At 40.6% G+C, this 13329-nt stretch overlaps 1 protein-coding gene across 1 annotated transcript in view; it reads right to left on the reverse strand.

Moving 5' to 3' along the window:
- The window catches only part of Gpc3 (glypican 3), a 323864-nt gene that overhangs the window by 52497 nt on the left and 258038 nt on the right, over positions 1 to 13329 (reverse strand). The window lies entirely within an intron of this gene.

A 13329-nucleotide genomic window follows, 5' to 3' on the forward strand; every position in this document is an offset into this window, starting at 1 on the left:
TATATATATATATATATATATATATATACATATATATATATATATATGTGTGTGTGTGTGTGTGTTTGTATGTATGTATGTATGTATATAACCTATACATCTTCTCATGTAGTTTAAATCATCTCAACATTATTTATAGTACTGCCTGTAACACAAACAGTTGTTACACTCTTTAGGAAGTCGTCAAAGGAAACATCTGCATATGTTCAATATATTCAGCATAATACAGTCCCTTCCCTTCCCTATATTTATTTATCCTCTCCAGGGTCTCACTATATATTCTTGCTTGGCCTGGAACTCACCATGTAGGCTAGCCTGACATTGAACTCACAGAAATCCACCTGCCTTTGCCTCTGGAGTGCTAGGATTAAAGGTGTGCACCACCATGGCTGGCTCTCAATTTGTTTTCTTTCAGGCAGATTGGTTAAGGTCCGGAGGCGGGAGGGGGAGCCGGGTTGCGGGGGGGGGGGGGGGGAGAGAAAACCTGTGTAAAAGCCTTAAAGAGAAAAGGAACCTAATTAAAACAGGACATCTGGGCATGCTTGTCCTGGGACAGTTGAAGCAAAGAGAGCACTTGTAAAAGAGGAATAGAGTCAAAGAAGCGTAAAATGGGTAAGCTTTTCTTCCTAAATCTGCACTGGCTGAGGCAGCAACCAAGTAGTGGAAAGCAATCAGCGGATGCAAATAGAAAGCTGGAGAAGGAAGCGCCTTCACAGATCAGCAGGTCCAACCCCCTCTCCGTGTACGTGAAGAAACCTACTCAGCAAGGGACTTTTCTAACAGCGAATACTACAAGTTTCCTACTCGGAATAAAACTCTTTTCTTTAAGGGTTCCTCAAACGTATCCTGTGCATTCCTAACACTGCTGGTTCTGATTTAGCGCAGGGGAGTTGCTGGAGACTTCACTTTCCTTCTTGCCCTAGGCATTAGAATGGTGGTAGGGTTTGAAAGCCAGTCTCAGAAGGACTAATTTCTGGTTAAAATGATTTGATTTCACCAAAGTTTACATTCAATTGCTGCGTGGTTATGAAAACAAACTATAGATCACACATGCTCAGAGCGCCATCTGATGGTGAGACGGTGGCACGACAAGTCATCCTTTCTTTGGAAAATATTCTGGCTGAAACAGGCACTGTGGAAAAATGGGGTAATTTTAAAAGAAGAAATCGCTTCAAAAACGAACTAGAACATAGAGTAAAAAGAAAATTTTATTAAGAGGATCTAAGAGAAAACTGTTTTCTGTCAGAGATGCAGTCTTAGTTTGCATAAATACACAGAAAAATGAAAGTAAAGATGAAAGTAGTTGAGATTTTAAATGTGTTCAATAAAGAAACTGACAATTTTTCTTACTTGTGTACATTTCTTTGTTTCTTTACTTTGAATCATAGTAATGTACCTCTGGCTACCCTGCAACTTGCAATATGTACATCAGGCTGGCCCTAAACTTTCTGCCTTTGCCTTCTGATAGTAAGCATTGCAAATATGGACCATTTACCTAGATTTTTGTGGATATATATAGTCAAAAAATGTTTCATCTATTTATTTTATTTTTTTTATAACTGTAGCATGATAGCCACAACTTCAGGGCAAACCTCAATGCTAAAAACACACTTACCCACAATACTCCAAGAAATACCTGTGTTTTCACACAACTGCCTTTCAAGAATTACTAAGAAATTTTTAGTAACAAGGAAGAAAATGCTAGGGAAGGAATCAGGAGATTGCAAACCCATTTACGTAGGCATTAGCGTGGTAAGAGAGTGAGTGAGTCTCCATCCGTTTCTATCTTTGTTTTAAACCTCACTTAAGAACGGACTGAAAGATTCGTTTTGGAATAGAAATCGCTTCAATCCAGAGAAGCAGTGAATGTTTTCCAGCTGGTGAAGAAAATGTGAGACTCTGAGATCATCCACAAGAGTCTGGGGCTGTGAGAAGCAGTTGGGCCTATCCGAGAGGGGAAGATAGACAATGCCCGGGATAGCAACACCTGTGTGCCCGTGTCCATGGGCACCAGGAGGGGAAGAGAGAACACAGGAAACCTCGTGCTGGGATCGAAGCAAGGGCTGTATCAGCTGAGCTACACCGTCACCCATTGGCAAAAGGGCCAAGTCGTGTGATAGAAAGACAACTGGGCTTACACTCAAAGATACATCTTCCAAAATTGGTTTGAGCTGGGCTCGGTGATGTAGGTCTGAATTCTTGGATACTCTGAAGGCTGAGGTAAGAAGACTGTATGTTCAAAGCCAGTCTGGAATCCAGAATGAATTAAAGACCAGCCTGGGCAGCTTAGTGACATCATGTCTCAAAGAAACAAAGTAAAAAGAGGCCTGGAGTTAGACCTTAGGTAAGTCACTTGGATAGTGTATGGTTCAGTCTCCAAATAAAAATAAAACTGGATTGCCTTCAAACAGGCAATCAATAATGGCACTAGCATGTTTAGGGAACTACTTGATACAACAGATGCTATTAAGTTGATATTACATAGGCTATGTGCTTACGGCTGTGCCTGGAACACAGGACATTCTATATGAGAGCTCTTGTTATGTGAAGGCACTAAGCACAATGCCTGACACACAGTAGGCCTTCAACAAATGTTGTTGGCCAAGAACTTTCTGAGAGTGCCTGAATCAACCCCAAGAACAATAGTTAGGAAAGGCTACACATCCCTCACACCCAAACTGAGAGAAACCCAAAGGCTTTAGCTGTCTGCTTCTAGGCGAAGTGTAAGAAGTTAAGGCTGGGGTGGGAAAAGCATAGGGCCAGAATATATGTTCGAGGTAAAAAGACACCTAACACTTCTTTGTTTGCCTTTGCACTTGAACTCTGATGTGTAAGTGGATGGCAGGGAATACTCCTGCCTATCTGAGGCAGACTCTCCAGCAAAGAGACTGTCACAGAACTTCTGAGGGACAGAGCCTTTTAAAGAAGAACCTATTGGCTCAGGATTTGAAGTGGCTCAAACTTTATCATGTTTTGAATGTCTCCACAGCAATGGCGGACTCCGTAGCAGTGAGTGCTGCTGAAATCCTTCCAGAGATCAACATTCCCGCTTTCATTTTGGCTGAAAGATTCTGTTTCCTTTGCTGGAGTCACTAGCAGGCCTCCAAACCTTTCACTTGTAGGGTTAGTGTGTCCCTCCCGCATACCTTCCCCAGGTCTGGTCTAAGTTCTGTCTCCAGAACTGCACACAGAATCGAGGAGAGAGAAGATGAAGTGCTCAACGCAAGAAGAGGGCTGTGGGTTGAGCCTGGATGAAAGAGTGCTTGCTCAGTATGCAGGAAGCCCTGTGTTCAATCCCTGCTATAACATAAATGAGCCATAATGGTACACACACTGTATGCTAACACACTGGACACAGAGGCAAGGGGATCATACCTTCAGTGTTGTCCTCAGCTACACAGCCAGCTGCAGGCCAGCTTGGGCTATGCAAGACCCTGCCTCAAAACCAAACTAAGCAAAAAGAAGAAGGGTTCACTTGTTACTTTACAAAGAAAAGTTCTACCTCACCAGGTGGCTCATTAATGGTAGGAAGGCCCTCTGACACCTGGAGCTACACATGACAATGCATTTCCCCTCCCACAGAGATTAAGCCAAATCTTAGAGGAGACAGACCCAAGGATCAAAGCCAGGCTCATGTAAAAGAAGAAAATTCAGTGGCTTGAAAAATTGAGAAGTCATGACTGAGCTTAACGGCCTGTCTCCTTTCGCCCAAAGGTTAAATGACAGGAAGAAGTGTAGAGTGTTAAAGCAATTACACTGAATTGCCAACTATCCTCATTCTGGTTTCTAACCTGGCTGAAGACTATCATTCAAACCAAAGACGGGTATTTTTAAGTCTTGCAAAAGAGGTAAGATAAAAAAGGAGTACAGGCAGACCATGCTGTTCCTGAGAAATGGGTCATCAGGGGGGAACTGTCCAGTAAATATGTACAAGCGCCCCTTTTACAGATGTGTTTGCTTTTTTTTTTCTGTGCTGAGTAGAGAATCCAGGGTCATTCACATGCTAGGCAAATGCTTGATCTGTCCCTGAGCCATAACCCTGGAATCAAAAGATGTCTTAACTAACTGCTTTCACGGCAACAATAGCTACCCTTTTCAAGGGCCCATTGTGTTCCAGGCATTGAACTTTACATTTAACAGTGTTGCTAAAGCTTATTAGGAAACTCTTAAGTGAAGAATTAACTGCATTTTTTTTTTCACAAGGGGAAGCTGGGACTTGGAGAAGAGAAAGAGCTAAGAGGTCGGGACTAGAAATCCAACCCCAGACATGCTGATTCCAAAATTGTATGCCTCAGTAGTCCTGCTTCATGGTACCACATGCCTTCAAAATCTAAGTTTCTGTATCCTTTGCTTTGTTTTAGTTGTTAATTCTCAATTGTTTGACTGTATTTATATCGATAAAAGCAATCAGAGAACTCTTTTTCTTTTAAAGAAGCCACCGAAGGTTTTTACCCCGAGGCAAGAAGTGGGGTCAATAAGATGGCTCAGTGGTTAAGAGCTCTGTCTGTTCTTCCAGAGGTCTTGAGTTCAATTCCCAGCAACCACATGGTGGCTCACAACCATCTATACCTTCTACTGCCATCTTCCGGCATATTGGTTTACATATAGAGCTTTCAAAATAAATGAATAAAATCTTTAAAAAAAATAATAATAGTAAGAAACAGTGCCTGGCAGCCACTTCGACTACAACTCCTGAACCACAACCATAGTCATTGCAACAGGCAAGTAGGGTCTAAGAGCATGCCCATTGCTAGGAGGCTCCTAAGAAAAAGCCTTCCTTGAAAATAGCTCTCTGTGCTCTTTGTACTCCAAGTCCAAAGACTCCATTTTCTTTGATGCTCAGTGACTCACTACCACAAGTAACCCTGCTGGGTCAATGTAATTAGAGAAGTATTTTAGAAGCATTATCATTTGTGAAGGTCAGAAGGATTCTGATAAGCTATCAAGAAAGGAAACTGACTATTGGCCTTACAGGGAAAGGTGAGAAGACGTCTCAAGCACCCAAGATTGACTCAGGTCTCCACCTAATTTACAGGCTGTCTGAGGGGCAGATGGAAAGTTATGGAAAAATTCTAATTTGCGAATTAGCTACCAGAATGTATGTGGCCCTAGACATACTGTGGCCATCCGTGATGCTGACATAACTAGAAATGTTCTAGGAATTCTTCTTTGGAAAGCCCATTGAAAACTAGTTTAGGTGTCCTAAAAAAGCAAACAACTTCATTATTTCATCCTTTGACACTAAGTGGACCCCAGAAGATACCAGTCTGCTTGGTCAGCCATCCCATTCAACAGTTTGGTTTTCTATCTCTCAATTAAGCTGGTAGAACATGGTGTGAAATACCCTACCCCAGCATATAACTCATGTCTGAATGAGGGTAGAGAGCTCTGTCTGGGTCATTGTAAAGAGAGTAGTCTCCTCAATATACCTCCCTTACCTTAAGTCAGGTTTCCTAACCTCTCAAGTTTGTATTACTAGAACCCTCAGCCTTGGACCAGTGACAACTAACTGCCTGATATTCAACAACCTGCACACTGCAGGGACCACTCATAACCCTGCAAATCTCTTTCAAAAGATGGTGTAATCCTAACATTGGGAAGATGGGGAGTGTCAATGAAATCAGTCTATAATCTACAAAGTCTCTACTTTGCCCTTTGAAGGAGGCAGACAATTGAGTGATATAGAAGCTCATGTGTGTTACTTTAATGGTGTCTTTCAAAGTAGTTATTTCCCTTTATGGTTCAATCGCTTCACATTTCCAGGTACAGTGATGGTGAGGGAAGACTTTTTCCATCTTGATGAAGAAGAAGTGATATTTATTTGTTGAGAACACATATATGATGGGAATACCTAGCAGACCCTTGAATGCTCTTTGTATAATGAAATGGTCTGACTCTAGGGAATGCTGGCATTGTGTATTACAAGGACACACATGTTCCTCCTAAAGGAATGAGCCATCCAGTCTTCAACAGGTGTTCTACTGGCACAGTCATACACTGAATGAAGATCTCTCCTCCCAACATTTAGGACACGACAGCTGACCAAATGCAGCCCATTCTGAATGAGGCACACTGTATTAAAACATCAGTCAATTCTGAAGGTAAAGCTACTTGCACGTGGCACCATAAAATAATCCTAAGGGGTAAATGACACTGTGCTGTCATGGAGTGGATCCTGATAAATAGCTGTCACTGAGGACAATTTTTTTTTCAGATAAATCTATAATGAAAAAAATATGGCAATCTAATCCCCTAGGTGGATCATTACACATGGGTACACTCCAAACATATCTGTCTCGTTCTTACAGGATTTTTTTCTTTAAATCTTAGCAGCTATCAGTCATATTTCATGCCACAGTAAATTAAGAAATTTTCTGCTTCATGTGCTCATCGTTCAAAGCTTTTTAACAGTCTTGATCTAACGATCTAGGATGAAATCCAACATGTAAACTGCTACAACAGCAACCAGCTGGAAAAGACAATGCTTCCATTCTAAGATATACATAGCTGTTCATCAAGTTGGAATGAATGGGGTACCCTGATTATGCTTCCTGGAGAACTCATGGAATGAAATCCAGGGATTTGAGGGAGATTAAGAACTGTGCTAAGAGCTAGCAATAAACCAAATAAGAGTCCATACATATTTGTTCTCTCCTACTCCTGGCCAGTCATTTATCGATAGCATCCTGAAGAACAGAAAGAAAAGGATGAAGTAGGGCTGGAGAGATGGCTCAGAAGTTAAGAGCAGTGGCTGTTGTTCTTCCAAAGGTCCTCAGTTCAATCCCCATATCCATATATAATTAGATCTGGTGCCCTCTTCTGGCATGTAGTCATACATACATGCAGGCAGAATACTGTATAAATAATAAATCTTATAGAAGAAAAAAAAAAAAAGGAAAGGATAAAGTAGCAGTGAGAAGACAGAACCAGAGGGTTGAGGGGTGTACCTTCATTTCTAAGCCTGAAAGCATGATGGCAGGCTACTAAATAAATCTCAGCTACAGTGCACTCTTAGGATGACTTGCTACTGAGGATGTTCTGAACCAAATGGCTTAAAGACCTACCTCAAGCCACTTCATGCCATTTGCATCTTCAAGCATTTACTTCTCTCTAGTCCTTCCTCTTGGCTCTATATTCTGTCATATAGATGGATTTCCCTATTACCCCCTTTTTTGGTGGGATACAAGGGAATTAAGTCAGGTTCTCACACATGCTAGGCAATTGCATGCTCGTCTAGTTCTTTACAACCCAGGGCTCCCATAGTACTGCTTTTACTGGAAGTCCTCGGTTTAAAACAGCACACATACCGCCTTAGCGTCTTTGAACCAAAGCTACACTATAAATCTAAAAATAAAGTCTATTTTAAAAACAAAAGTGTGGAAGCTATGTATAGTGTCTACTCCTTTCCAATGGCCTGTTCTGGTGTGTGGGTGTGTGGGTGTGGGGGACAGAGGAAGAGGGGTAGAGAGAGAGAGAGAGAGGGAGGGAGAGAGAGAGAGAGACAGAATATGCACATAGTATGGCATGGATGCCTTTCCTTAATTCCTTTAATGACTGAAGGTCACTCCCTCTTGCTGTTTAAACCAAGAGACTTCATAGTTGATGGTGCTAGAAGTCTATCCCCAACCCAAAATCCTCAAGAGAGTACTTTTAATGACAGAAGTATAAAAACAGGACCAGCCTTCCATAGATCACAGAAAAAAATAAGCTATTTTATTAATCTACTTTTGAAAAACATTTTGCATCATTTCATTCATTCCTACTTGTTGATATGCTATAGTTTAGCCCTGTAATCCAGCAGAGAAGAAAATAAAAGGTCAGGGATGGGGAGATGGCTCAGTAAGTTAATTGTGCTTGCTCTGCAAGCATAACAATCTGAACTTGAATCTAGCACCCATGTAAAAAAAAAAAAAAAACAAGCAAGGATGTGCATGCCTGTAAGCCCCAGCATTGTAGAACGGAGACAGGTGGGCCATAGGAGCTCACTGGCCAGGTAGCCTGAGTGAAATGGTGAGCTTCCTATTAAGCAAGATGCACCATCTTAAGGCAGTAAGGCAGAAAGCAACAGAGGAAGATAGCCAGCATCCGCTGCCCTTCTCATGCATGTGCATGGCTGTGTTCAACTACACACTCATGAGCATATTATGCCACAGACACACACACACACACACACACACACACACACACACACACACACAGTAAAAAACAAAAAAACAAAAAAACCTCCAAAACTAAAAATGTCTCCTTACTCCAGTTTTTGAAACTCCACTTTTGAAACATAAGGTTTCAAGACAAGAACTCAAAGCTTTGAGAACCAAAGGAGTTGTTTTCTATGTCTCCGCTTCTGCTTTTCCAATTCTCAGAGAAATATTGGCAAGGCAGCATCCACAAAAGAAGTAGTGGCTGATCGCTGGAAAGCAGAGAGAGAATTCATGGTGCATGTGTGTGCGTTTAATTTCTCAGTTGAAATGCCACATACAGACAAGAGGCACCTTCACTGTAATTAGCTCTCTGCAGATCTCAAGGAGTTTCTTCTGTAAAGTGAGAGCCCAAGCCATTCCAGACACTAGAGGAATACAGATTTCCCATAGACAGAAGTAACAAACTGTCAGCCCCAAAAGATAACAGCTCATTCCGGGAACTGACACCTGGACTGAGGGCCATCCAGCCCAGCTCTGTCACAAAAGAGCTAGGCTGGAATCAAAGTGAACTAAGACATCATCCATAAATTAAAGTGGCTGTTTCCGTACTTTCGGCCATCCTACATGTTTCTAGGAGGGATAGTAACTATCAGGGAGGCAAACTGATTTTACACCCGGGGCTGAGAAGAAAAGACTCAGGAGAGAATACCTACACAGAGATGACACCAGACAATGAGAAGGCTGTAATAAGCATGGGCATACATGTGAGGTCAGAGGACTATTTGTAGGAGTTGGTTCTTCACTTCCACTGTGGACTCTTAAGTTGTAAGGCCATCTTGCTCGCCCTTGTTAAAATACATTAAAGATCAAACAGTAAAACCGGCCTTGCCTAGTACAAACTAGCCAGAAGAAAAGTGTGATGTCAGCCAATTATTCAGACATTTGACTTGAGAACTTGGTGTTTGAGAACATATTGACTAAGGTGTTTGCTTTTCATTTAAGCATTATCTGGGACAGTGCAAACAAACCTCAGAGTTACCTTTTGCTAATCCCAGTGTTCATTTGGTGGGGTTGTTTATTTTTGCCTTAATCATAGTGACTACCTAATTGAAACTCTGTCTCACAAAGGCAAAAGCCAGAAGAATTTCTGCTTTCTGCAATTATGGGTGGCTCAGCCTGGGCCAAGGTTGTTAATTTGAATACTCCTCAGCTTAATCTTGAAATCTCAGGCTATCTAAAGCTAAAATGGGGTGAGAGTGGGGAGGTGAGAAGAATAGATGATAGGTGTAAGTGGCACACACTGAGACTAGATCTGTGGAAACATTCCTTCAGTTGATTGCATCGGGAGATAAAAATAGTAAGGAAATGAAATTGCTTTAATTTGTAGACAAAATGGCTCCCTTAATGGTTTGGAAGTGGAGAGGTGTGCATGCCTGGATAATAGAAACACTGATGACCCAGCAGACAGAATTACTGCTCAGGATTTCCATCATTTATTTCTCTTTTGATCTAGTAATGATCATCACCAATGATTAAGTCTCGCTCTCTGGCAGGAGTTTTGATTTTCATGATGTTTTTTTTTTCGTCTAAAAGTAATCTGTTTCCTAAGGACTATACCGCTAAGCTACAACGAAAGCAGGGGTATAGCCCATCTGCTACTGCAAAGTGGAGACTGCTACTGAAGAGTACATTGAACAAGAGACTCGGTGAAAAGATATTTTCACTGCAGATGAGACATGAGTGTAACGCTTATCTTTACAAATGACGTGAACAGAGGGCACACATGTCTTCAGGCTAAAGAACGTCTTATCATTAAGTGTGCATTGCTGAGGAATTTCTTAAAAATCGAGTTCAGCACTATTCCCTAGTCTCATCATTGCATTAGGTCACTATGAAAGAACAGGTTAATTATAACCCAAGGTTATTAACCAGAAAGGAGTTGCTTCCTGGTTTACATTAGTCTTATTCTGTCTGCAACTATGTTATTTCTCCCTCCTGCCATGCTTTATTTTTAATTTTTTTGTTCCTGGAAAATATGTAACCATAACACAAGCTTTCTCCAAAAGTAAATACTTAAGATGTAAAAATAATAATTTAGAAAACTTTCCTCCATATTACAGTGTTTATTTCATGCTGTTGTCTAATACATTAAGGCATTAAATGAAAGAAAACGCAATAAAATTTTTTAACTAATTAGTGAATGGTATTATAACCCAGTGGTAAAATGGTTGCCTAACATACAATGAGGTTCTGGTTCCTATCCCCTGAAATGATATTTTGTTTTCCAGTTAACAGACTTCTTAAAGTGGGCAGGTGGGGTGTCCTGTGCCTTTAATGTCATCACTCCAGAGAGAGGAGCAGGAGAATCTCTGCGAAGTCAATTTCACTCTGTTCTACACAGAAAGCGCCAGGCTAGCCAGCACTACTCGGTGAGACCCTATCTCAAAATCAACTTAACCCCCCCAAGTGTGCCTGAGTAATTGTCACACTCATTCTAATGCGTCAGGATCTGGATCATACTATTCACCCTACATTCAGAATAAAAATAAGATAAAAGTAACATAGAAGCTACTGAAACATATACATGTTCAGAAGCCTGGCCTAAATCTTGAGAGAAAAACTATTGAATTTTTTTCTTTATTTTCTTGGTTCCAAGGCAGCATCGTCCATCCTTGTCTGCCATTTAGGAAGTAGTTAATATGAGCAGAATGCAGTAAAAGATTCTTTTTATTCAAACACCTTGGCCTGGAAAAGTGCTGTTTTGAGTAAGCTAAAACCAGACCTTCTGATTATTTTCTTGAAGCATTAGAAGATATATCTGGTGTAGCTTCATGCACTTTAATAATTATAGTAATGAATACAGCAACACAGGGGCTTGATGAATAGGAGGTGCTGAAATATTAGAGTAAAATGAATGAACAAGCACATTACTAAATACATTGTAAATTAAAATGTCTGTTTTAACAAGGGAACATTGTTAGCATACATGTTTCTTCAATATTCAAGAAATTGTTTTCTTTTTTTTTTTTTCATTAGCCATGGGACAAGTCACTAGGGTGTTTGCTCATCAAGTCTCATGTCAGTAAAATCACTTAGATAAGAAACAAGCTGTTTGGGGATGTGTATTTTCTCTTGTATTGTGAAGAAGAGTTAGAGGGGGAAGGAAGACAAAAAGAGATGTGACATGAATGGATCTTCCAGTACATGCCAGTCTTCTAAGAGCTTTACATCTCTGACCTTCCTTAAGGATCAACCTTGTAAAATGCCTTCCCTTCTGGAAAAGGACCTAAAGACTTTCTGTGTTAATTGACTCTCCCAAGACAACACACAGAGCTAGGATACAAACACAAGTTCATTTGACTCCAGAATATTCTTCTTTCCATTATACTACATTTTGAATGCATTCTATTCATTATCTTATGTCCTAGAGTCAGAACCCACTGGAATGTAAGCTCTTCAAAGGAGGTAACATGCAATTGTTTTTTTACCTGTATCCCTAGCATCTGGCTTTGTACCTAACATGTAGTATCTCTGTAGCTCAGGCAGCTCTTGAACCTTTGTCTCAACTTCCAGAGGATCTAGGATCATAGGCTTGTTGTAACAGATCAGGTTAACATATACTATGTCTACATCAATATCTGTCTATCTATCTATCTATCTATCTATCTATCTATCTATCTATCTATCTATCATCTATCTATCTATCTATCTATCTATCTATCTATCATCTATCTATCTGTCTGTTTATCTATCAAGCTATCAAGCTATCTATCGAGCTATCTATCTATCTATCTATCTATCTATCTATCTATCTATCTATCTATCTATCTAAAATAATTTAAAAGGAAGGGGCTGGAGAGATGGCTCAGTGATTAAAGAACTTGCTGTTTTTCCTGAGAACCTAGCTTCAGTTCCCAGGACCCACATAGCAGTTCACAACTGTCTGTAACTCCAGTTCCAAGAGATCTGACTCCCTCTTCTGTATGCACCAGGAACACATGTGGCACATAAATATGCATGCAGGCAAAACATTAATGCACATAAAATAATCATTAATAAATCTCAACCAATAGTTGAATAATCAGAGAAAAAGTTAAAACTTGGGAGGGTGTTGTGAATATAAACATGGTTTTGTTTTGGTTCCAGGTGTGGGATGTGGAACTAATTCACATGGCCCACAGCAGCAGACTATTTGCCTCGTGTGGGCTCTGAGAGGAGCTCTTTGACAGCTGCAGATAGTTTAAATCTGAGGACTCTGGAGAGAGAATAAATGCCGGAGCCCAAAGAGTGTAAAAGGTCCGAGAAAGAACAAGGCTGCTCCTGCTTTCCCCTTGCTGCTCCTAGTTGCTGTTGTGAGACAAGAAGTTGGGGATCTCCTGAAATGAAGGTTAGACTGGCTCCAAGAACCCAAATACCCTAACCAGCAGGAAGCAGCTAAAAAATAACTGTGCCCCTTCTCCCACTAATCCTTTCTCTCTCCTACCTGGTATTGGGAAGGGATTGAAGTAGAGTAGGGAGAAGAAAAGATAAGAAACATAAATAAAAGAGTTAAAAATAAAACTAATAACAACAGGAAGGTAAGAGGGAGTTAGAAGGTGATAGCAAAAGAGGGAGAGAGAAATGATATATGAAGTTCTTAACATTTACACAATAACAAAAACAGAGAAAAATATAATGCTATGTTTATGAAGGACTGAACAAAGAAAAAGAAAAACATACAGAACCAGTGGGTCTTAACGTGCCTAATTCCATGACCCAGGTCCTTAGGTTGTGCTGACCCCAACCATAAAATTATTTCATTGCTACCTCATAACTGTAATATTGCTACTGTTATGAATCCTATTGTAAATATCTGATTTGTAGGCTATCTGATCTGCAGCCCTTAGAGGGGTCATGACCCACAGGTTGAGAACCACTAGTCTAGGGAGATGCTGTTGCCTTCCATTACTTAAGCAACTAGTCAGTGAAAAGACTCAGTTCCAGTCTTTTATACTCTCCACTTTGCTATGCTTACAAAACTTGCACACCTTTAAAAGCAACTTGTAAGCTCCTAAGCATTTTACCCTGTAGACTTCACCCTGTAATTCTAAGCTAGTGCAGTACAATGGAGATGAAGAACCATTAGTCTGCTAGAACAAAACTGCATGAGGACAGGGCCTGTTGTCTGTTTAGTTCAACTCAGCATGCC

The sequence above is a fragment of the Psammomys obesus genome, unplaced genomic scaffold, assembly GCF_907164565.1.
Source record: "Psammomys obesus unplaced genomic scaffold, mPsaObe1.curated_primary_1811, whole genome shotgun sequence".
NCBI classification, from domain to species: domain Eukaryota; kingdom Metazoa; phylum Chordata; class Mammalia; order Rodentia; family Muridae; genus Psammomys; species Psammomys obesus.